Genomic DNA, 23364 nt, shown 5'->3' with positions numbered 1-23364 from the left:
AGCATTTCGAGCAGAATTGAACTCTGGCCTGAAAATCAAGAGACTTCAGCTCTGTCATTCAGTACAAACTTGGACAAGTGTGTGTCCTCTTAGATATTTTATAGATAGATGAGTTTCTTTACCTGTAAATTAAGTGGGTTGAGTAACAAAATTTTAAAACTCCCGTCCACTGATAAGATTCAAAGATTTCCACCGATGGTTGGGTGTGTAGAACGACTGGCAGACAGAACTTAGAAATAGAAATAGAAATAGAGATTATCATACTAAGTGAAGTAAGTCAAACAGAGAAAGACAAATAGCATACGATATCACTTATATGTGGAATCTAAAATATAATACAAATGAACTTATCTACGAAACAGAAACAGACCCACAGACCTAGAAAACAAACTTACGGTTACCAAAGGGAAAAAGGGATGGGGGAGATAAATTAGGAGTTTGGGATTAGCAGATACAAACTACTATATATACTGATAAAATAGGTAAACAACAAGGACCTACTGTATAGCACAGGGAACTATACTCAATATCCTGTAATAAACTCGAATGGAAAAGAATCTGAAAAAGAATATACATATATGTATAACTGACTCACTTTGCTGTATACCAGAAACTAACACAACATTGTAAATCAACTATACTTCAATCTCAAAAAAAAAAAAAATAGAAACAACAATGGCAATAACGTTAATAGCTACCATTTCATGCGCGCTTATCACGTGCCGAGAACTAGGGTATGTGCTTTATATATATCATCTTGTTTGATTCTTATGCCATTTGAGGTTGAGATTATTTCCTCCATTCTTTAGATGAAGAAATGGAGACTCAGAGAGAGTAAATAACTTTCCCTAGGGCATACAACTAAAAGTGGGAAGTCCTGAAGTCAGGTCTAATTCCAAAGTTTGTGTTCTTAAGCTAAGGGCTAACCACAACCTGCGGTACAGGTCATTTTAAGGCTCCCTCTGCATCATACTGTTAGTGCTGCAGGGGCGGGGGGTGGCGAGGCAGGCGGGGAGAGGGAGAAGGGGAGGCTGGCAAGATAAGACTGTTGCAGGAGAGGGAAATGTCACGTCATGGGACCTGCAGGAGTCTTAGGACCGATTGCCAAGTGAGGGTTTTTGGCAGGAAAGAATTCAAGAGCCAGCCAGAGTAAAGGGAAAACAAATTTATTTAGACATGCACATTCTATAGGCAGAATGTGGACGTCTCAGGAAGTGAGAGTGGCCCCAGGAATGGGGCCATAGGTTTTTATGGGCTAATTTCATAGGCTAATGAGTGGGAGGAATATTCTTGCTATTTTGGGGATTTCCCAGGAATTGGGCCACTGGGAACTTTCTGGCCTTTTTGGTCTTCCTGGGAACTGTCAGGTGTAAGGGGGAGTGATTTTTAGTGTTACAAGGAAGGTATAATGAGCTAAAGGTCAATGCCTGGGCTATTCTCACAGCCACATTGTTTGCAGCTGGTTCCAGCTGGTCTTCATCACATCCCAACCGCTGCGCCCCTTCTTCATTATGTAGCATTTGTGTCCTGCCTCTTTCCTTCCCATCTCAAGACCTTCAAGAGTCCCTTGTTTCAGAGAGTGAATATAACTCAAAGCTTCTTCCATTGCCTAGAATGTTCAGTTGTGGATGGGGCAATGAATTTCCAGATGAGCTTGGAAATTTATAGCTGTGAGGCCATCCTGAAATTTTCCACTAAGATGAGAAATGATTTGCATGGCTGAAGACAGATGAATCTCCCAGTTGAGTCTTAGAAAGGAACTTCCAGGTCAGGTTCCTTGGCTGGCCTGGATGCCTGTAATTCACTTATTGTGTGATTAAGTGACAGGGTTATTTTTCCAGAGCTAATGATTCAAAAGCTTTCTGTGATATTAAACTCAGACATGTGAAAAAACAACAAGCAATTAGAAGCAATCAAAGCATTCTGAAATTAAGATTCAATTTCTGCATTTGCTAAACTCTTCATCAAAGAAATCAGTAATTTTTTTAAAAGCTATGAATATGATACACAGAGAATTAGAACAGCAATCAGTTTTAAAATGTACCCATGCTTCCCAGAATGCTTAGAATATTTAGGACCTAGCATTTTTCACTTGTCTTATTATGTTGCATTTTTTTAGACATGTGCCTTTGAACACTTTCTTGAGAAAGATTTCTCTTTCAGTTTTGACAGATGAATGGGCATGTAACTCCGTGAATGCCAGAAAAACCCTTATAAGCATCAAAGAATAAAAGCCATACTGAGCCATTTATACAAGTACTTCCAGCAAATTGCAGTGGGCAGGCTTCTCTTCTTTGGGTTTTGGTGTATAAGATGTTTGAAGATCCCTGCAGTCATATTCAACCAGGTGGATCTTGAGGTTTGTGAGTGTACCACCATCCTCAGCCTCTAAGAACCTACCAAGGGACAGAAAACAGGATTAGAAATAAATATCCTTCCATCCAAGCAACTCCTTGCCTTCTTTAATTGGCATTTTCATTTTGCTCAAGGCTGAATTCAATACCTTTTGAATATGAAGTAGAGCATTTTACCTTTCAGTCGTGCATCTCTTTTCCCACAATCCATTAGTCATTCATGTCTTTCTCTTCTCTTAGGTGGCTCAAACACACCTTTTTCAGTTTCTCTAATTTATCAAAGTTTTTCCTGAGTGGAGCCTCTGCACCTGTTGTCACCTCTGTCTGAAACCTCCCTCACCCCCTCTCCCTTTTCCAGCTGCCTCATTCTTTAGGTTTCAGCTCGAATGTCACTCCTTCGGAGAGGTCTTCCTTACTACCCTCTTAAGTGTGCCCCCCTACCCGTCTCCACTTGGTTCTGTTACTTAAAAATAAATCGTATAATATTATTACTTTCTTTTAGAGCAATCACAATTATAATTGTATATGTAAAAAAAATTATGGGGCTTCGCTGGTGGCGCAGTGGTTGAGAGTCCGCCTGCTGATGCAGGGGACACGGGTTCGTGTCCCGGTCCGGGAGGATCCCACATGCCGCGGAGCGGCTGGGCCCGTGAGCCATGGCCGCTGAGCCTGCGCGTCCGGAGCCTGTGCTCCGCAACGGGAGAGGCCACAACAGTGAGAGGCCCGTGTACCGAAAAAAAAAAAAAAAAATTATGTTCTTTTATTATTTCTGACTTTCCAACAGGACTGTAAACTCCATGAGAGAGTATATCTTAAGGTGCATACATACAATATTGTTTTCAAGTCAAAAAGCAATACATATACAAACACATAAAAAGAAAACTACAGGCCAACATTCCTTATGAATATAGATGAAAGAATCCTTAACAAAATATTAGTAAATTGGTCTCAGCACCATATAAAAACAATTATATATCATGACCAAGTGGAGTTTATCCTAGAAATATAAGGTTAGTTAAATGTCTGAAAATCAATTAATGTAATGCACTATATTAATAGAGAGCGATGGACAGAAATCGTATTATCATCTCTATTATCATCTCAATAAATACATAAAAAGTATCTGGCCAAATTCAATAATTATTTATGATAAAAACTCTCAACAAACTTTCTCAACCTGATAAAGGACATCTCTGAAAAACTAACAACACTATACTTAGTGGTGAAAGACTGAATTCTTTACCCCTAATATCAGGAATAAGAAAGGGATACCCATTTTCATCACTTTTATTCAAGACTGTAGTGGAGATTCTAGCCAGTGCAGTAAGGAATAAGGATACTAGAGGTATATAGATTAGAAAAAAATAAATAAAACTGTCTTATTTGTGATGATATGATCTTGTATATAGAAGATCCTAAGGCATGTACCAAAGAAGAACCCTATTAGAACTAATAATCTAGGTTACCAAGGTCCAGAGTATGCAAGATCAATGTACAAAAATCAATTTTATTTCTAGAAGCTAACAATGAACAATCCAAAACTGAAATTAAGGAAACAATTTCATTTGTGATACTATCAAAAAGATTACTTAGGAATATATTTAACAAAAAAGTGCAGGACTTGTATCATGAAAACTATAAATAATTGTTGAGAAAAATTAACAAAGACAAATAAAGACATTTCATATTCATGGACTGGAAAGACTTAATATTGTTAAGTTGGTAATTCCCTCCAAGTTAACCTATCAATTCAATGCAATCCTTTTAAAATCCCAGTAGGCTTTTTTTGTGTGTGTGGAAATTGACAAGAAGATCCTAAAAGTCATAGAGAAATGCAAAGGGCAGCAGCTAAAACCACTTTGAAAAACAACAAATTCAGAGGACATACATATTTGAGTTAAGACTTGCTATAAAGCTTCGGCATTCAAGACAGCGTGGTATTAGCATAAGGATAAGCATAATCAGTGAAACAGAATAGAGTTTGGAAATAAACTTTATACATATGGTGCATATATATATATATATATTTTTTAATTTAATTTAATTTTTTTGCCACACCTCACTGCTTGTGGGATCTTAGTTCTCCGGCCATGGATTGAACCCAGTCCCGGGGCAGTGAAAGCGCAGAGTCCTAACCACTGGACTGCTAGGGAATTCCTTTTTTAAATTAATTAATTAATTAATTTTTGCCTGCACCGCACGGCTTGCAGGATCTTAGTTCCCCAACAAGGGATCGAACCCGTGCTCGTGGCAGTGAAAGCATCGAGTCCTAACCACTGCACTGCCAGGGAATTTATATGGCCAATATATTTTTGATAAAACTTCCAAGGTAATCCAATAGGATAAGGATCATCTTTTTAACAAATGGCACTGAGAAAACTGCATTATCTAAATGCAAAAAAAAAAAATAAACCTAGCCCTTTTCCTCATACCATACAAAAAATTTACTCAAGACAAATTATAGACCTAAATATAAAAACTAAAACTATAAATCTAGAAGGAAACAAATATGATAATCTTTGTGCTCTTGGGTTAGGCAAAATTTTCTTAGATATGACACCAAAAGCATTCTCCATAAAAGAAAAAATTGACAAACTGGAGTTTATCAAAACTGAAAAATTTGTTTTTCAAAAGACATTTAAAAAAATGAACTGACAGGGCTTCCCTGGTGGTGCAGTGGTTGAGAGTCCACCTGCCGATGCAGGGGACACGGGTTCGTGCCCCGGTCCGGGAAGATCCCACATGCCGCGGAGCAGCTGGGCCCGTGAGCCATGGCCGCTGAGCCTGCGCGTCCGGAGCCTGTGCTCCGCAACGGAAGAGGCCACAACAGGGAGAGGCCTGCGTACAGCAAAAAAAAAAAAAAAAAAAATGAACGGACAAACCATAGACTAGGAGAAAATTTGCAAAACATAAAACTGATAAAGAAATGCACCCAAAATATATATTAAAAAACTTGTTGCAACTAAGGAGCCGGCAAGCCACAACTAAAGGAGCCCGGGAGCTGAAACTAAGACCCGGTGCAACCAAATAAATAAATAAATATTTTTTAAAAAACCTTGTAACAATAATAATAAGACAACAACTCAATAGAAAAAAATGGACAAAATATTTGAATAACATTTCACCAAAGAAGACATAACAACTTGCAAATAAGCAGATGAAAAGATGCTCAATATTATTAATCACTAGGGAAATGCAAATTAAAACCATAATGAGATACCACTACACACTAGAAAGGTTAAAATAAAAAAGGCTGACAGTACCAAGTACTGGCAAAAGATGTGGAAGGGGTTTGCTTTTGAGGGAATTCATGTGAGAGGAAAATAAATGAATGCTATGTGCATAATAACACCTCACAGAGGAGACGTGGTTTACACTTTTTCATTGGGTAAGTCTCCAGATGGTTCTGCTAGGGTACAGGTTCTCAATTTTTAAATGAGAGAATTGTATTAGAGGAGCCATACAGTTAGTTCCTTCCTCTCAAATGTGAATAAGTGGAAGGGAGAGGAAACGTACTGCAGGTAAGGGAGAAATATACATAGTGCTATAAGAAGCTATACTGCGTATGTATGTGACAATGAGAGGCCACTTGACTAGGGATAGGTTGCAGGCAGATGAGCTTCAGGAAGCAAATCTGGAGAGAGGAACAATCAGTTTGGTTGTCCTTGAAAGCTCAGCCCTGGAAAACTGGGTTTGAAAAAAGTACAGAGCAATATAAAACGTAGGAACAATATTTTTTACTCTTACAGTAAACTTCTGCTATCTTCACTCATTTGGGTGAAAATTTCCTAAGTAATTTAATTATCCAGGCAACTTCATTGCAAACCTTTAATGCAAAATAGTGAAACAAATTATCAAAGGGAAAGTTTTATGTCCATCCCATTTCTGGCATCTTGGTTTCTCCTCTGAACTAATTTTACATTTTTTTCAAATGAAAATAAAATTTCATGCAGTGACCATAAGTAAACAGTGAATCATTAATACGCACAAAAGTTTGAATTTGACATGCCTCAGTATGACATGAGATACTTCATGAATTATTTAGAGTGTTCTTGGTATCTCGAAAATTTTACTTACCTAGCCACGGTGCATATTCTTATGAGATATCACTAGCTTAACTTTACAGGGAAAATTCAGAGGAAATCAGTATGAAAAATAGATTTCATCAGACAAATGTTTTAATAATTTGGTTTTAGTAATACAACTTGATAATAATTCAGAAAATGTGCTGTCTGATTTAAATTTTGGCAGAACTAGCATCTTCCCGTTTTCTCTTTTGATTAGGCTGTTTGATACAGTAGAGCAAACATTCTATTTAAAAGGTTCTTTTATGCCATAAAACTTTATATAATATTGAATTAGTCAAAAGGTAAATGGTTCCACCATCCTACTTGACTAGTGTAATGTTAACATTTGATCATCCAGTCACTATCTGTAAAGATCCTATCCAATGAGAGGGAAATTGCTGCTTCACCAGATAAGTATTTTCATTGTTAGATAATACTTTCATTTGCAGGTATACAAATGCTCAATTTATGATTTTTAAATTAAGAAAATCAGGTGTTAATATTGTTTTTCTATTTATGAACACTCTCTGATTTAAAAACAAAATCCAAAGGTACACTATACTGTGATGCTCAAAAGAAATTAATAATTACCCACTCCTGGTACTGAATGGTCAGTAATGGGGAAGGATTCATTTGTATAGGGTAGACCATTTGATTCTATTGTGACCAAGAAGACTATATTCTTTTTTTTCTTTTTTTTTCGGTACGCGGGCTTCTCACTGTTGTGGCCTCTCCCGTTGTGGAGCACAGGCTCCGGACGCGCAGGCTCAGCGGCCATGGCTCACGGGCCTAGCCGCTCCACAGCATGTGGGATCTTCCCGGACCGGGGCACGAACCCGTGTCCCCTGCATCGGCAGGTGGACTCTCAACCACTGCGCCACCAGGGAAGCCCAAGAAGACTATATTCTTAAGCAGGATGGTTCAGTGGTTTACTTAGGTTTGTTTTAATTCCCATTTAATTCCTATTTATGATAGTATGATATTTAAACCAGAGAAAAATTCATTATGTGAAGTCATGAACACTAAAAGGAGAAAAAATGCTCACCTGAAGCATAAAATAAGACATAGTAGGACAAATTGAAGAAGTCCAAAGAAAGTAACATATCCATCTTGCATCTATATGTTTCAACAGGGCCAGTGATCATAAGGAAAAGATCATAAAGGTTACTGAGTCTGATGTAGATGCCACCATATTATGTGATGTCTCTCAAACATTGCTTGAGGCATTAGACGCACTGGACAGGAAGCCACAATCAAGGAAGTTCCTGAGCCTTCTTATTTCTTAGAATATTTGCTAGTAAGTCTTCAAAGACTTAGAAATCATCAAAGAGAAAGCAACAGAAAAGCTGAAGACCAGAGTTCAAAGAACTGCAATTCAAGGGAAGTTGCAGAAGTTTCAAGACAGTGAATAAAGAATCATGAAGACAGACTACTTTCATGATCTTATCTGATGGGAAGAGATGTCATCTGTCCATATCAACACTGGAGACCTTCAGAAGTTTGTTGTCAAAGAAGGCAGATCTCCATAAAGATAAGGCTTGTTTGGAAGTGAATGGCCTCTAGCACTTCAATTACACAGGAGAAAAAGAAAACCTCTTTCAATATTTACTTAAACTACAAACATTGAAATATTCCCTGCACATTTTTTTTTTTTTTTTGCCAAATCAGTATAGTCCTCAGTATGATATTTTTTAGTTGATTCTATTTTTCAAACTTTAGTACATTTATTTAATGGTTGCCCTGGTTTTTCCCAAAATACTCTTTCACTGCCAATCCCTGAAGCCTGTAGATTCTTCCTGGTGACCAGAAATGCTCTATTCTTATCACCAAAGCTATTGATCTTGCAGGTTGTAAGTCAGGAGAGGCTAGATGCTGCAGTAACAAGTGCTCCTCCCCCACATCACAATGGCTGGTAACACAAAGATTTCTCATTATACTTCACATTCATTACAAGTCATTACAGCTTTGTTCATAAGCCTTTTACCCTGGGAACAGCCTCTATCTGGAACGTTGCCAGTCTCATGGTTGAGCAACAGGAGAAATGACAAGCCATACACTGGGTCCAAAAGTGACTGTCTAGAAATGACACATTTTGCTTACACTTCATTGGCTGGAAGGAGTCTCATGGACTGGCCTGACATCAGTGGCACAGGGAAGTATAATCCTCCCCTAGGATGCAAGTATTCAAGAATAATTTACGTAAGTGTTTCAATTTATATAAGTGTTTTTTTTGTTTGTTTGTTTGTTTGTTTTTTGCGGTATGCGGGCCTCTCACTGTTGTGGCCTCTCCCGTTGCGGAGCACAGGCTCCGGACGTGCAGGCTCAGCGGCCATGGCTCACGGGCCCAGCCGCTCTGCGGCATGTGGGATCTTCCCTGACCGGGGCATGAACCCGTGTCCCCTGCATCGGCAGGCGGACTCTCAACCACTGCGCCACCAGGGAAGCCCTACATAAGTGTTTTTGCTATCAGGATATATGCTGCTTTCCATCAGGGTTCATGTGCCTATCAGGATATGTCTGCTTCTCTATCAGGATACATGTGCCATTGTTTAGGGATAAGAAGCTTCTGGGTCTTAGGCTAGGACTGAGCTGTGGTTTGTGTACTGGCCCCCTAGTTCCTCCCCAGGCCGGGTTTTCAGCATTGCTCTTTCTCCTCATCCTATCCGAGAACCCTTCCATTGCGTGTTTGGGACCTGCCGTAGGACCAAGCTTTGGTCAGGAGTGACAAGCTAAGAATGAGTGTGGGCTGCCCCCTTTTCCCTTCCTACTAGCAGCTGGGTCATAGCTGAGCTTTCTTTCTGACACATGCAGCTTCTTCCCGAAACACTGTTTTTGTTTTATTTTTATTCTTATTTTTTCATTCTGGCCAACCACTTCATAACACACTGCCAGCAGATTCAATTTGTCTTGTGTTTCTTTCTGGAGTGACATTTTTCCTTAGCACTTAAAAAAAAAATCCAGTTCATTCTAGGTTTTGGCCTGCCTGGCACTATTGTCAAAGGTTTCTGTCATTCTTTTCAATGTATTTTTCTGGAACTAAAATTTCCTCAGGCCTCTCAAGGTTATGGGTACAAATGAGATCACGTTTCCGGTAATAACTCAAATCTCCTTGACTCATCTTGCCCACTTGCTCATGTAGAGACTTCCTGACCTCACCAAAGGTCTCTCCAGCTTTTTTCTGGGTGTGCCAGGAGTGAGGGCTGGGGTCAGGAGTCCTCTCACATTCTTCTGTCTAGGCCCCCACCCCATGAATGTCCACTGCCGGTGGACTCAACTTGACACGTGGGTTATTCAGGGCTCTTTGGTTGCACATCATGGAAACCAACTTGAGCCAACTTAATCAAGTTAGAGGGTTCACAATAGGTACATGAGGCCATTTCTCAGAATATATGGCATACAGCTGGCCCTCAAGAAAATTCTATTAGACTAGAAGAATGAAATGTTTAAGAATCTCCCCTCTTTTACCTGCTCATTTCTGGGCGTCTGCTTTATTGGCTTGCCTTTGCAGACTGGATCTTTCTGCATGCACACTGGGGAGATTCCCTAGTTCTCCCTGAACCCCAAATCCAATTTCTGAGAGGATGCCATTCAGGCCTGGATTTTAAGTAAAAGTTAAGAATGAGGATGAAGATTACTTAACAAAATAGGAGTTTGAAGGTTCACCTGGCAGAATCGGGTAGGAATGAGGGCGAGAAAGATTTTTCTTGAGTTTTCCAGAGCTTCCATAACAAAGTATCACAGACTGAGTGGCTTAAACAACAAAAATTTATTTTCTCATAGTTCTGGTGGCTAGCAGTGCAAGAACAGGGTGTTGGCAGTGTTGGTTTCTCCTGAGGCCTCCTTGGCTTGCAGATGGCCACCTTCTCACTGTGTCGTTACATGGTCTTTACTCTGTATCTGAGTGTCTCTGGGGTCTCTCTGTATGCCCTAATCTCCTCTTCTTATGAGGACGCTAGTCAGATTGGATTAGGGCCTACCCTAATGGCCTCATTTAAACATAATCATATCTTTAAAGGCCCATCTCCATGGGCTTCCCTGGTGGCGCAGTGGTTGGGAGTCCGCCTGCCGATGCAGGGGACACAGGTTCGTGCCCCGGTCCGGGAGGATCCCACGTGCCACGGAGCGGCTGGGCCCGTGAGCCATGGCCGTTGGGCCTGCGCATCCGGAGCCTGTGCTCCACAACGGGAGAGGCCACAGCGGTGAGAGGCCTGCGTACCGCAAAAAAAAAAAAAAAAAAAAAAAGGCCCATCTCCAAATATAATAACATTCTGAGGTACTGAGGGTAAATTTAGAGGGAACATAATTCAGTCCATAACATCTATTGCCTATCAAATCACTTGAAAACCTAATGGTGTAAAACAAAATTTTTTACTATGTTCATAGATTTGGTAGGTCAGAAATTCAGAAGAGGTGTGGTGGGGATGGCTCTTCCCTGCTCCATGATATCTGGGCTCTCAGCTGGGATGACTTAAATGGCTGGATGCTGACAAATAGCTGGGCTAGGGGACTCACTTCTGAGATGGCTTCTTTACTCACATGTTTCATGCTTGGGTTGAAATGGCTGAAACCTGTGCTCAGATGGTACTGTTGACCACAAGTCCATGTGGCTTGGGCTTCCTCATAGCATGGCAGCCTCAGGGAAGATGGACTTTTTACATGGCAGCTCAGGGCTCAAAGAGCGTTCCAGTGACCAAGGGACATAGTTTCACTTCTACTATACTTATTGAAGCAGTCACAAGCACAGATAAATGCCAAAGAATTTGTGACCATATTACAGAACTGCCACAACAGTCATATTCAAAATGTCTACTACATCCCTGTCCCATATGCCCTCTGTGAGAAGACCAATTCTCTCCCATGACTGTTGGTTCTTGTTGTTCTCCAAAATTTGGTAAGCTTTTTATCCATTTAATAGAAATCAGCCCCAATGTGTCAATAGCCACACTTGAGTTCTTTTCTAGCCAAGCATCTTAAATTTGCAATATTTAAAAGATTTCTCAGTCTCATACCTCTCGCTCCATTTGTTTATGGGTACTTAAGTCCATCTCCGGTGAGAGAGTCACACTTTTGGTACCTTTTTCCTGTGTCATTAGAGGCATGTTAAAAATTGAGATATAATTGACATAAGACATTATATTAGTTTCATATATACAACATAATGATTCAATATTTCTATATATTGTGAAATGATCACCACAATAATTCTAGTTAACATCTGTCACCATACATAAATTTTTTTCTTGTGATGAGAACTTTTAAGATCCACTCTCTTAGCAACTTTCAAATATACAATTCTACATTATTAACTACAGTCATCATGTTGTATGTTACTTCCCTGTGACTTATTTATTTTATAACTGGAAGTTAGTACCTTTTGACCACCTTCACCTATTTCATCCACCCGCAAGGCCCTACCTCTGGCAATCTACCAATGTGTTCTCTATATCTATGAGCTTAGTTGTTAGTTTGTTGTTGTTGTTGTTAGATTCCACATATAAGTGAGATCATATGGTATTTGTTTTTCTCTGTCTGACTTACTTCACTTAGCATAATGCCCTCAAGGTCCATCCGTGTTGTCACAAATGGCAGGATTTCATTCTTTTTTGTGGCTGAACAATATTCCATTATATATATACACACACACACACACACACATACACACACACCATGCACGCACGCATGCACACACATAGCACATTTTCTTTATCCATTCATCCATTGATGGACCCTTAGCTTGCTTCCATGTCTTGGCTATTGAAAGTAATGCTGCAGTGAACATGCGGGTGCAGATATCTTTGTGAGATAGTGTTTTCATTCTCTTTGGATAAATACCTAGAGGTGGAATTGCTGGATCATATGGTAGTTCTATTTTTAATTTTTTGAGGAAGCTTTGTACTGCTTTCCATGGTGCCTGTTACATTCCCACCGACAGTGAACAAGAGTTTCCTTTTCTTCACATCCTCACCAAAACTTGTTATTTCTTTCTTTCTTTTTTTAAAAAATACATTTATTGGAGTATAATTGCTTTACAATGTTGTGTTAGTTTCTGGTGTACAACAAAATGACTCAGCTATAAGTATACATATATCACCGTACCCTCTCCCTCTTGAGCCTCCCTGCCATCCTCGCTATACCACCTCTCTAGGTTGTCACAAAGCATCGAGCTAATCTCCCTGTGCTATGCAGCAGCTTCCCACTAGCCATCCATTTTACATTTGGTAGTGTATATATGTCAGTGCTTCTCTCTCTCTTCATCCCAGCTTCCCCTTGCCCCGCTGTGTCCTCAAGTGCGTTCTCTATGTCTGCATCTTTATTCCTGCCCTGCCACTAGGTTCATCAGTACCATTTTTTTAGATTAACGCTATGTGTTATAGCATATGGTATTTGTTTTTCAATCTTCTGAGTTACTTCACTCTGTATGATAGATTATAGGTCCATCCATCTCATTACAAATAACTCAATTTCATTCCTTTTCTCCAGAAAGTAGGCATAGAGGAAAGTTACCTCAACATAATAAAGGCCATATAGGACAAATCCACAGCCAACATCATTCTCAATGGTGAAAAACTGAAACCATTTCCTCCAAGATCAGGAACAAGACAAGTTTATCCACTCTCACCACTGTTATTCAACATAGTTTTAGAAGTTTTAGCCACAGCAATCAGAGAAGAAAAAGAAATAAAAGGAATCCAAATCAGAAAAGAAGAAGTAAAGCTGTCACTGTTTGCAGATGACATGATACTACACATAGAGAATCCTAAAGATGCTACCAGAAAACTACTAGAGCTAATCAATGAATTTGGTAAAGTAGCAGGATGCGAAATTAATGCACAGAAATCTTGCATTCCTACAAACTGATGATGAAAAATCTGAAAGAGAAATCAAGGAAAAACTCCCATTTACCACTGAAATAAAAAGAATAAAATACCTAGGAATAAACCCACCTAAGGAGGCAAAAAACCTGTATGCAGAAAATTATAAGACACTGATGAAAGAAATCAAAGATGATACAAGCAGATGGAAAGATATACCATGTTCTTGGATTGGATGAATCAACATTGTGAAAATGACTATACTACCCAAAGCAATCTACAGATTCAATGCAATCCTTATCAAACTACCAATGACATTTTTCACAGAACTACAACAAAAAATATCACAATTTCTATGGAAACACAAAAGACCCCGAATGGCCAAAGCAATCTTCAGAAAGAAAAACGGAGCTGGAGGAATCAGGCTCCCTGACTTCAGACTATACTACAAAGCTACAGTAATCAATGCAGTATGGTACTGGCACAAAGACAGAAATTTAGACCAATGGAAGAGGATAGAAAGCCCAGAGATAAACCCACGCACATATGGTCACCTTATCTTTGATAAGGGAGGCAAGAATATACAATGGAGAAAAGACAGCCTCTTCAATAAGTGGAGCTGGGAAAACTGGACAGCTACATGTAAAAGAATGAAATTAGAACACTTCCTAACATCATACACAAAAATAAACTCAAAATGGATTAAAGACCTAAATGTAAGGCCTGACACTATAAAACTCTTAGAGGAAAACATAGGCTGAACACTCTATGACATAAATCACAGCAAGATCCTTCTTGACCTACCTCCTAAGAAAATGGAAATAAAAACAAAAGTAAACAAATGGGACCTAATGAAACTTAAAAGCTTTTGCACAGCAAAGGAAAACATGAACAAGACGAAAAGACAACCTTCAGAATGGGAGAAAATATTTGCAAATGAAGCAACTGACAAAGGATTAATCTCAAAATTTTACAAGCAGCTCATGCAGCTCAATAACAAAAAAACAAACAACCCAATCCAAAAATGGGCAGAAGACCTAAATAGACATTTCTCCAAAGAAGATACACAGATTGCCAACAAACACGTGACAGGATGCTCAACATCATTAATCTTTAGAGAAATGCAAATCAAAACTACAATGAGGTATCACCTCACACCAATCAAAATGAAAGTTCCTTAAAAAACTAAAAATAGAACTACCATATGACCCAGCAATCCCACTACTGGGCATATAACCTGAGAAAACCATAATTCAAATAGAATCACGTACCACAATGTTCATTGCAGCTCTATTTACAATTGCCAGGACACGGAAGCAACCTAAGTGTCCATTGACATATGAATGGATAAAGAAGATGTGGCACATATATACAATGGAATATTACTCAGCCATAAAAAGAAACGAAGTTGAGCTATTTTTAGTGAGGTGGATGGACCTAGAGTCTGTCATACAGAGTGAAGTAAGTCAGAAAGAGAAAAACAAATACTGTATGCTAACACATATATATGGAATCCTAAAAAAAAAAAAAAAGGTTCTGAAGAACCTATGGGCAGGACAGAAATAAAGATGCTGATGTACAGAAATGACTTGAGGACACGGGGAGGGGGAAGTATAAGCTGGGATGAAGTGAGAGAGTGGCATGGACATATATATGCTGCTTTATAACAAAGTGAATCTGCTTTATAACAAAGTGAATCAGCTGTACATATACATATATCCGCATATCTCCTTCCTCTGGCATCTCCCTCCCACTGTCCCTATCCCACTCCTCTATGTGGTCACAAAGCACCGAGCTGATCTCCCTGTGCTGTGTGGCCGCTTCCCACTAGCTATCTATTTTACATTTGGTAGAGTACTTATGTCTGTCCCACTCTCTTCATCACCGCTTCCCCTTCCCACTCCCCATTTCCTCAAGTCTATTCTCTATGTTGGCGTCTTTATTCTTGTCTTGCCCCTAGGTTCTTCAGAACTTTTTTTTTTTTAGATTCCACATATATGTGTTAGCATATGGTATTTGTCTTTCTCTTTCTGACTTACTTCACTCTGTATGACAGACTCTAGGTCCATCCACCACACTGCAAATAACTCAATTTCGTTTCCTTTTATGGCGGAGTAATATTCCATTGTATATATGTGCCACATCTTTATCCATTCATCTTTCAATGGACACAGGTTGCTTCCATGTCCTGGCGATTGTAAACAGAGCTGCAATGAACATTGTGGTACATGACTCTTTTTGAATTATGGTTTTCTCAGGTTATATGCCCAGTAGTGGGATTGCTGTGTCGTATGGTAGTTCTATTTTTAGTTTTTTAAGGAACCTCCATACTGTTCTCCATAGTGGCTGTATCAATTTACATTCCCACCAACAGTGCAAGAGGGTTCCCTTTTCTCCACACCATCTCCAGCATTTGTTTGTAGATTTTTTGATGATGGCCATTCTGACCGGTATGGTTTTGATTTGCATTTCCCTAATGATTAGTGATGCTGAGCATCTTTTCATGTTTGTTGGCAATCTGTATGTCTTCTTTGGAGAAATGTCTATTTAGGTCTTTTGCCCATTTTTGGATTGGGTTGTTTCTTTTTCTGATATTGAGCTGCATGAGCTGCTTGTAAATTTTTGAGATTAATCCTTTGTCAGTTGCTTCATTTGCAAATATTTTTTCCCATTCTGAGGGTTGTCTTTTCGTCTTGTTTATGATTTCCTTTGCTGTGCAAAAGCTTTTAAGTTTCATTAAGTCCCATTTGTTTATTTTTTATTTTATTTCCGTTACTCTAGGAGGAGAGTCAAAAAGATCTTTCTGTGATTTATGTCAAAGAGCGTTCTGCCTATGTTTTCCTCTAAGAGTTTTATAGTGTCAGGCCTTACATTTAGGTCTTTAATCCATTTTGAGTTTATTTTTGTGTACGATGTAAGAAAGTGTTCTAATTTCATTCTTTTACATGTAGCTGTCCAGTTTTCCCAGCTCCACTTATTGAAGAGGCTGTCTTTTCTCCATTGTATATTCTTGCCTCTTTTGCCAAAGACAAGGTGTCCGTATGTGCATGGGTTTATCTCTGGACTTTCTATCCTCTTCCATTGGTCTAAATTTCTGTCTTTGTGCCAGTACCATACTGCATTGATTACTGTAGCTTTGTAGTATAGTCTGAAGTCAGGGAGCCTGATTCCTCCAGCTCCGTTTTTCTTTCTAAAGATTGCTTTGGCCATTTGGGGTCTTTTGTGTTTCCATAGAAATTGTGATATTTTTTGTTGTAGTTCTGTGAAAAATGTCATTGGTAGTTTGATAAGGATTGCATTGAATCTGTAGATTGCTTTGGGTAGTTTAGTCATTTTCACAATGTTGATTCATCCAATCCAAGAACATGGTATATCTTTCCATCTGTTTGTATAGTCTTTGATTTCTTTCATCAGTGTCTTATAATTTTCTGCATACAGGTTTTTTGCCTCCTTAGGTGGGTTTATTCCTAGGTATTTTATTCTTTTTGTTGCAATGGTAAATGGGAGTGGTTCCTTGATTTCTCTTTCTGATTTTTCATTGTTAGTGTATACGCAAGAGATTTCTGTGCATTAATTTCGCATCCTGCTACTTTACCAAATTCATTGATTAGCTCTAGTAGATTTCTGGTGGCATCTTTAGGATTTTCTATGTATAGTATCATGTAATCTGCAAACAGTGATAGTTTTATTTTTCTTTTCCAATTTGGATTCCTTTTATTTCTTTTTCTTCTCTGATTGCCGTGGCTAAAACTTCTGAAACTATGTTGAATAACAGTGGTGAGAGTAAGCAACTTTGTGTGTTCCTGATCTTAGAGGAAATGGTTTCAGTTTTTCACCATTGAGAACGATGTTGACTGTGGATTTGTCATATATGGCCTTTATTATGTTGAGATAGGTTCCCTCTATGCCCACTTTCTGGAGAGTTTTCATTATAAATAGGTGTTGATTTTTGTCAAAAGCTTTTTCTGCATCTATTGAGATGACCATATGGTTTTTCTCCTTCAGTTTGTTAATATGGTGTATCACATTGATTGATTTGCGTATATTGAAGAATCCTTGCATTCCTGGGATAAACCCCACTTGATCATTGTGTATGATCCTTTTAATGTGCTGTTGGCTTCTGTTTGCTAGTATTTTGATAAGGATTTTTGCATCTATTTTCATCAGTGGTATTGGCCCGTAATTTTCTTTTTTTGTGATATCTTTGTCTGCTTTTGGTGTCAGTGTGATGATGGCCTCATAGAATGAGTTTGGGAGTGTTCCTCCCTCTGCTATATTTTGGAAGCGTTTGAGAAGGATAGGTGTCATCTCTTCTCTAAATGTTTGATAGAATTCACCTGTGAAGCCATCTGGCCCTGGGCTTCTGTTTGTTGGAAGATTTTTAATCACAGTTTCAATTTCAGTGCTTGTGATTGGTGTGTTCATGTTTTCTATTTCTTCCTGGTTCAGTCTTGAAAGGTTGTACTTTTGTAAGAATCTGTCCATTTCTTCCAGGTTGTCCATTTTATTGGCATATATTGCCTGTAGTAGTCTCTCATGATCCTTTGTATTTCTGCGGTGTCAGTTGTTAATTCTCCTTTTCCATTTCTAATTGTATTGATTTGAGTCTTCTCCCTTTTTTTCTTGATGAGTCTGGCTAATAGTTTATCAATTTTATCTTCTCAAAGAACCAGCTTTTAGTTTTATTGATCTTTGCTATTGTTTCCTTCATTTCTTTATCATTTATTTCTGATCTGATCTTATGATTTCTTTCCTTCTGCTAACTTTGCGGGTTTTCTTGTTCTTCTTTCCCTAATTGCTTTAGGTGTAATGTTAGGTTGTTTATTTGAGATGTTTCTTGTTTCTTGAGGTAGAATTGTGTTGCTATAAACTTCCCTATTAGAACTGCTTTTGCTGCATCCCATAGGTTTTAGGTTGTCGTATTTTCATTGTCATTTGTTTCTAGGTATTTTTTGATTTCTTCTTTGATTTCTTCAGTGATCTCTTGGTTGTTTAGTAGCGTATTGTTTAGCCTCCATGTGTTTGTACTTTTTACAGTTTTTTTTTTCCTGTAATTGACAGCTAGTCTCATAGCGTTGTGGTCAGAAAAGATGCTTGATACAGTTTCAATTTTCTTAAATTTACCAACACTTGAATTGTGACCCAAGATGTGATGTATCTGGAAAATATTCCATGTGCACTTGAGAAGAAAGTGTATTCTGTTGTTTTGGGATGGAATGTCCTCTAAATATCAATTAAGTCCATCTGGTCTAATGTTTCCTTATTTGTTTTCTGTTTGGATGATCTGTCCATTGGTGTAAGTGCGGTGTTAAAGTCACCTACTATTATCGTGTTACTGTCGACTTCCCCATTTATGGCTGTTAGTATTTGCCTTATGTATTGAAGTGCTCCTATGTTGGGTACATACATATTTACAATTGTTATACTTTCTTCTTGGATTGATCCCTTGATCATTATATAGTGTCCTTCCTTGTCTCTTGTAATAGTCTTTATTTTAAAGTCTTTTTGTCTGATATGAGTATTGCTATCCCAGCTTTCTTTTGATTTCCATTTGCATGGAATATCTTTTTTCATCCCCTCACTTTCAGTCTGTATGTGTCCCTAGGTCTGAAGTGGGTCTCTTGTAGACAGCATATATATACGGGTCTTGTTTTTGTATCCATTCAGCCGGTGTATGTCTTTTGGTTGGAGCATTTAATCCATTTACATTTAAGGTAATTATCGATATGTATGTTTCTATTACCATTTTCTTAATTATTTTGGGGTTTTTTTTGTAGGTCTTTTCCTTCTCTGTGTTTCCTGTGTAGAGAAGTTCCTTTAGCATTTGTTGTAAAGCTGGTTTGGTGGTGCTGAATTCTCTTAGCTTTTGCTTGTCTGTAAAGGTTTTAATTTCTCTGTCGAATCTGAATGAGATCCTTGCTGGGTAGAGTAATATTGGTTGTAGGTTTTTCCCTTTCATCACTTTAAACATGTCCTGTGATTCCCTTCTGGCTTGCAGAGTTTCTGTTGAATGATCAGCTGTTAACCTTATGGAGTGTCCCTTGTATGTTATTTATTGCTCTTCCCTTGCTGCTTTTACTATTTTTTCTTTGTGTTTAATTTTTGAAAGTTTGATTAGTATGTGTCTCAGCGTGTTTCCCCTTGGGTTTATCCTGTATGGGACTCTCTGTGCTTCCTGGGCTCGATTAACTATTTCCTTTCCCATGTTGGGGAAGTTTTCAACTATAATCTCTTCAAATATTTTCTCAGACTCTTTCATTTTTTCTTCTTCTGGGATGCCTATAATTCGAATGTTGGTGTGCTTAATGTTGTCCCAGAGGTCTCTGAGACTGTCCTCCATTCTTTTCATTCTTTTTTCTGTATTCTGCTCTGCAGCAGTTATTTCCACCATTCTATATTCCAGCTCACTTCTCTTTTCTTCTGCCTCAGTTATTCTGCTATTGATTCCTTCTAGAATATTTTTAGTTTCAGTTATTGGGTTGTTCATTAGTGTTTGTTTGCTCTTTAGTTCTTCTAGGTCCTTGTTAAACGTTCCTTGTATTTTCTCTAGTCTATTTCCAGGATTTTGGATCATCTTTACTATCATTACTCTGAATTCTTTTTCAGGTAGTTTGCCTATTTCCTCTTCATTTATTTGGTCTTGTGAGTTTTTATCTTGCTCCTTTGCCTGTAAGATATTTCTCTGTCTTTTCATTTTGTCTAATTTACAGTATGTGAGGTCCCCTTACCCTAGGTTGGATGGTCATAGTTCCTCTTGCTTCTGTTCTCTGCGCCCATTGGTGGGGTTTTGGTCCAGTGTCTTGTGTAGGCTTCCTGATGGGAGGGACTGGTGCCTGCATTCTGGTGTGTCGAGCTGAACCTTTTTCCTCTGATGAGCAGGGCCATGTCAGGTGGTGTGTTTTGGGTGTCTGTGAGCTTAGTATAACTTTAGGTAATCTGTGTGCTAATGGGTGGGTTTGTGTTCCTGTCTTCTTTGTTGTTTGGTGTGAGGTGTCCCAGCGCTGGGAACTGCTGGCACTTGGGTGGAGCCAGGTCTTAGATTCAGATAGAGGCCTCCATGAGAGCTCTTGGCAATTAATCTTCCCTGGGGCCAGGAATTCTCTAGTGGTCCAGCATCCTGGACGCGGTGCTCCACTCCAGAGCCTCAGGCCTGACTTTTGGTCAAGGGACCAAGATCCCACAAGTTGTTCATCACAGCAATAAAGGGTATTAAAAAAAAAGACTAACAAAACCCCAGACAAATGGTAAAAAGTAAAATCTAACAAACAGAAAGAGAAACAAGGGAACACTCACACACACAAAAGAAACAAAAACAGAACCAAATAAATCAAATAGCAAGAGAACAACCAGACAAACAGAAGAACCCAAGAACGAAATCAAACAATTAAGAAGAAAGCTGAAGAAAACCCAAAACCAAAACCAAAGCAGAGGGCCATCTGAAGAATAAAGCAAACAAATATATTAAAGAAAACAAAAGGCAAACAAAACCCTGGAGAAATGGTAAAAACAAAATCAAAGAAACAAAAATAGAAACAAGGAAACACACACACGTAAAAGAAACAAAAACAGAGGCAAATAAAATAAAAAGCAAGAGAACAACCAGAGAAATAGGAGAACTCAAAAATGAAATCAAACATTTAGGATTAAAACTAACAAAAACACATAACCTAAAAACAAAACCAAAGCAGTGTGCCAACCGAAGAATAAAGCAAGGAAACAGAACAAACTGATAAAAATGAATAAAATAATAATAAAATAAAATAAAATAAAAGGGAAAAAACACAGGACAACAGAAAAGCAAAGTAGAAATGGAAATATTAAAAAAAGAGAAAAATATATTAAAGAAAAAGAGGATGAAAAAAATGAGGGAAAAGAATACAGAATGACAGAAAAGCAAAGTAAAAGTAGAAATATGTGAAGAAAAAGTTATAAAACATGGAGATCCCAAAAGATTTAAAAAAAAAAAAAAAAGAAAGAAAAAGAAACCAGAAAAAAAAAGCTAGAACTAACAACAGAATGAATCAAAACATAATAAAATTAACAGTAATAATTATGTTTCCCTGGGGTCTCTGCTGTAAGTGTCCTCGCACATGCCATGAGCCACAGCCCACCTCCACCTCCCCAAGAGGCTCTCCTCTGCCTCTGGGCTGGTCTCTGGACCTGCCGTGGGCACTGTGGGGATCACTTAGACTCTGATCTGGCCCAATCCCTGCATGTGCTGCCCCCAGAGTCCACAGCTGCCAGAGCTAGACCGTTTTCATTTGTGGGAACACTCATTGTCTACTCAGATAGTCCATAGACACAGGGTCTACCTAGCTGATTATGGGGATTTAATCTGCTGCTTCTACAGCTGGTGGAAAGATTTTCGATCTTCTTCCTTAGTCACCCTGTCCCGGGGGTTCAGCTTTGGTTTTATCCCCACCTCTGTGTGTGGTCCACCTAGAGGAGTCTGGTCCTGAGGCTGCCTTGGAGCTCTTGGGTCTGCCCCTGTGAGGACCGGGTGCAGAGGTGGTCTGACTGCTTGGATCGCAGGAGCCCCAGCAGTGGCAAATGCACAGGGAAGCAGGCGGCCATGGGTGCCAGAGATATGGCCCTAGTGAGGCCTTTTCTGACGCCCAGTGTAAGGCATGTGAGGGCCAGCCCTGGCCAGGGTTTTTCTGGCACTCGGCAGCAGGCGTGCGAGGGCCAACCCTGAGATGGCTTTTTTTTTTTAATTGCCCTGCAGCCAGCATGTGAGGGTCAGCTCTGAGGGGAATTTTCTTATTGTTTGGCAGCCAGCACACAAGAGCCAGCCCACAGCAGGCTTCTTTTATTGTCGTTGGCAGGCACCAGTGTATGGGGAGAGAGAGGCTACAATAGCGGCTCCTCCCCCTGCGTGTGACTCAGCAGTAGCGCCTTGCTTCCACGTCAGCCTCATCTTCCTCCATAGGCATTCCCTGCTGCAGATTTCCTCCCTCCCATCCCCTAAGTCCATCTCCCCAAAGCCAACAGCAGTTCTTGCTCTGGGCCTGTTCTCCAATCCCCATGCACCAGCTCCCAGCCCCCTTGCACACCTGTGAACACATGTCCCAGTCCAAGGCATGTAGGGTCTCGGTATGGACCATCTGTGTATTTCTCACTCTGTCCATCTGCCATAGATCAGTTGCTTCACCCTCTTCCAACAGCCTCAGATGTTTCTCTTCTGTCCCAGTCAATTTCCCCATCAGATAGGGGGTTTCCCCATTGGAGAGGGGATTTCCCTGAATTTGGGAATCTCTCCTCTGCTTCAGTTCCCCTGCCCCTGGGTGTAGGTCCCATCCTGCTTCCTCTCCTCCTCCTTCTCCCTTCTTTTTTTCCATCCTACCCAGTTAAGCAGGGATCTTTATAGTCCTTTCTGGTGTCCAAGGTCTTCTGTTAATTTTCAGCCAGTGTTCTGTGAGAACTGTTGCATCTGTAGATGCATTCCTGATGCATCCATGGAGAGAGATGAACTCCATGTCCACCTACTCCTCTGCCATCTTGAATCTCATTTCTTTCTTTTTGATAATAGTCATTCTAACAGGTGTGAGGTGTTAGCCATTGTGGTTTTGACTTGTATTTATTTCCCTGATGATTAGTGATGCTGAGCACTTTTTGTGTACCTGTTGGCCATCTGTATGTCTTCTTTGGAAAAATGTCTACTTAGATCCTCTGCCCATTTTTAAATCATATTGTTTGGGGCTTTCTGCTATTGAGTGTATATTTATATATTTTGGATATTAAACTCTTATGAGATATATGACTTGCAAATATTTTCTCCCATTCAGTAGGTTGCCTTTTCATTTTGTTGATGGTTTCCTTTGTTGTAAAGAAGCTTTTAAGTTTGATGTAGTTTCATTTGTTTACTTTTGCTTTTGTTGCCTTTGCTTTTGATGTCAAATCCAAAAAATCTTTGCCAAGATCTATATCAAGAAGCTTATCACCTATGTTTCATTTTAGGAGTTTTATGGTTTCAGGTCTTATGTTCAAGTCTTTAATCCATCTTGGCTTAATTTTTATGTATGGTATAATATAGTGGTTGAACTTCATTTTTCTGCATGTGGCTATTCAGTTTTTCCAAAACCATTTATTGAAAAAAACTCTCATTTCCCCATTGTATATTCCTGGCTTCTT

General features: G+C 39.2%; 1 long non-coding RNA gene across 3 annotated transcripts in view; it reads right to left on the bottom strand.

Moving 5' to 3' along the window:
- The window catches only part of LOC137227743 (uncharacterized), a 118933-nt gene that overhangs the window by 44861 nt on the left and 50708 nt on the right, over window positions 1-23364 (bottom strand). For 2 of the 3 annotated variants that reach the window (XR_010944988.1, XR_010944987.1), the window contains one exon: window positions 123-2396. This is a non-coding gene — a long non-coding RNA (uncharacterized lncRNA). The remainder of the gene's footprint in view (window positions 1-122; window positions 2397-23364) is intronic. The other variant, XR_010944989.1, reaches the window with a different exon arrangement.

The sequence above is a fragment of the Pseudorca crassidens genome, chromosome 7 (genome assembly GCF_039906515.1).
Source record: "Pseudorca crassidens isolate mPseCra1 chromosome 7, mPseCra1.hap1, whole genome shotgun sequence".
NCBI classification, from domain to species: Eukaryota; Metazoa; Chordata; class Mammalia; order Artiodactyla; family Delphinidae; genus Pseudorca; species Pseudorca crassidens.
Note: the sequence above shows the minus strand (reverse complement) of the source record. Positions and strands in the feature narration are given on the sequence as shown.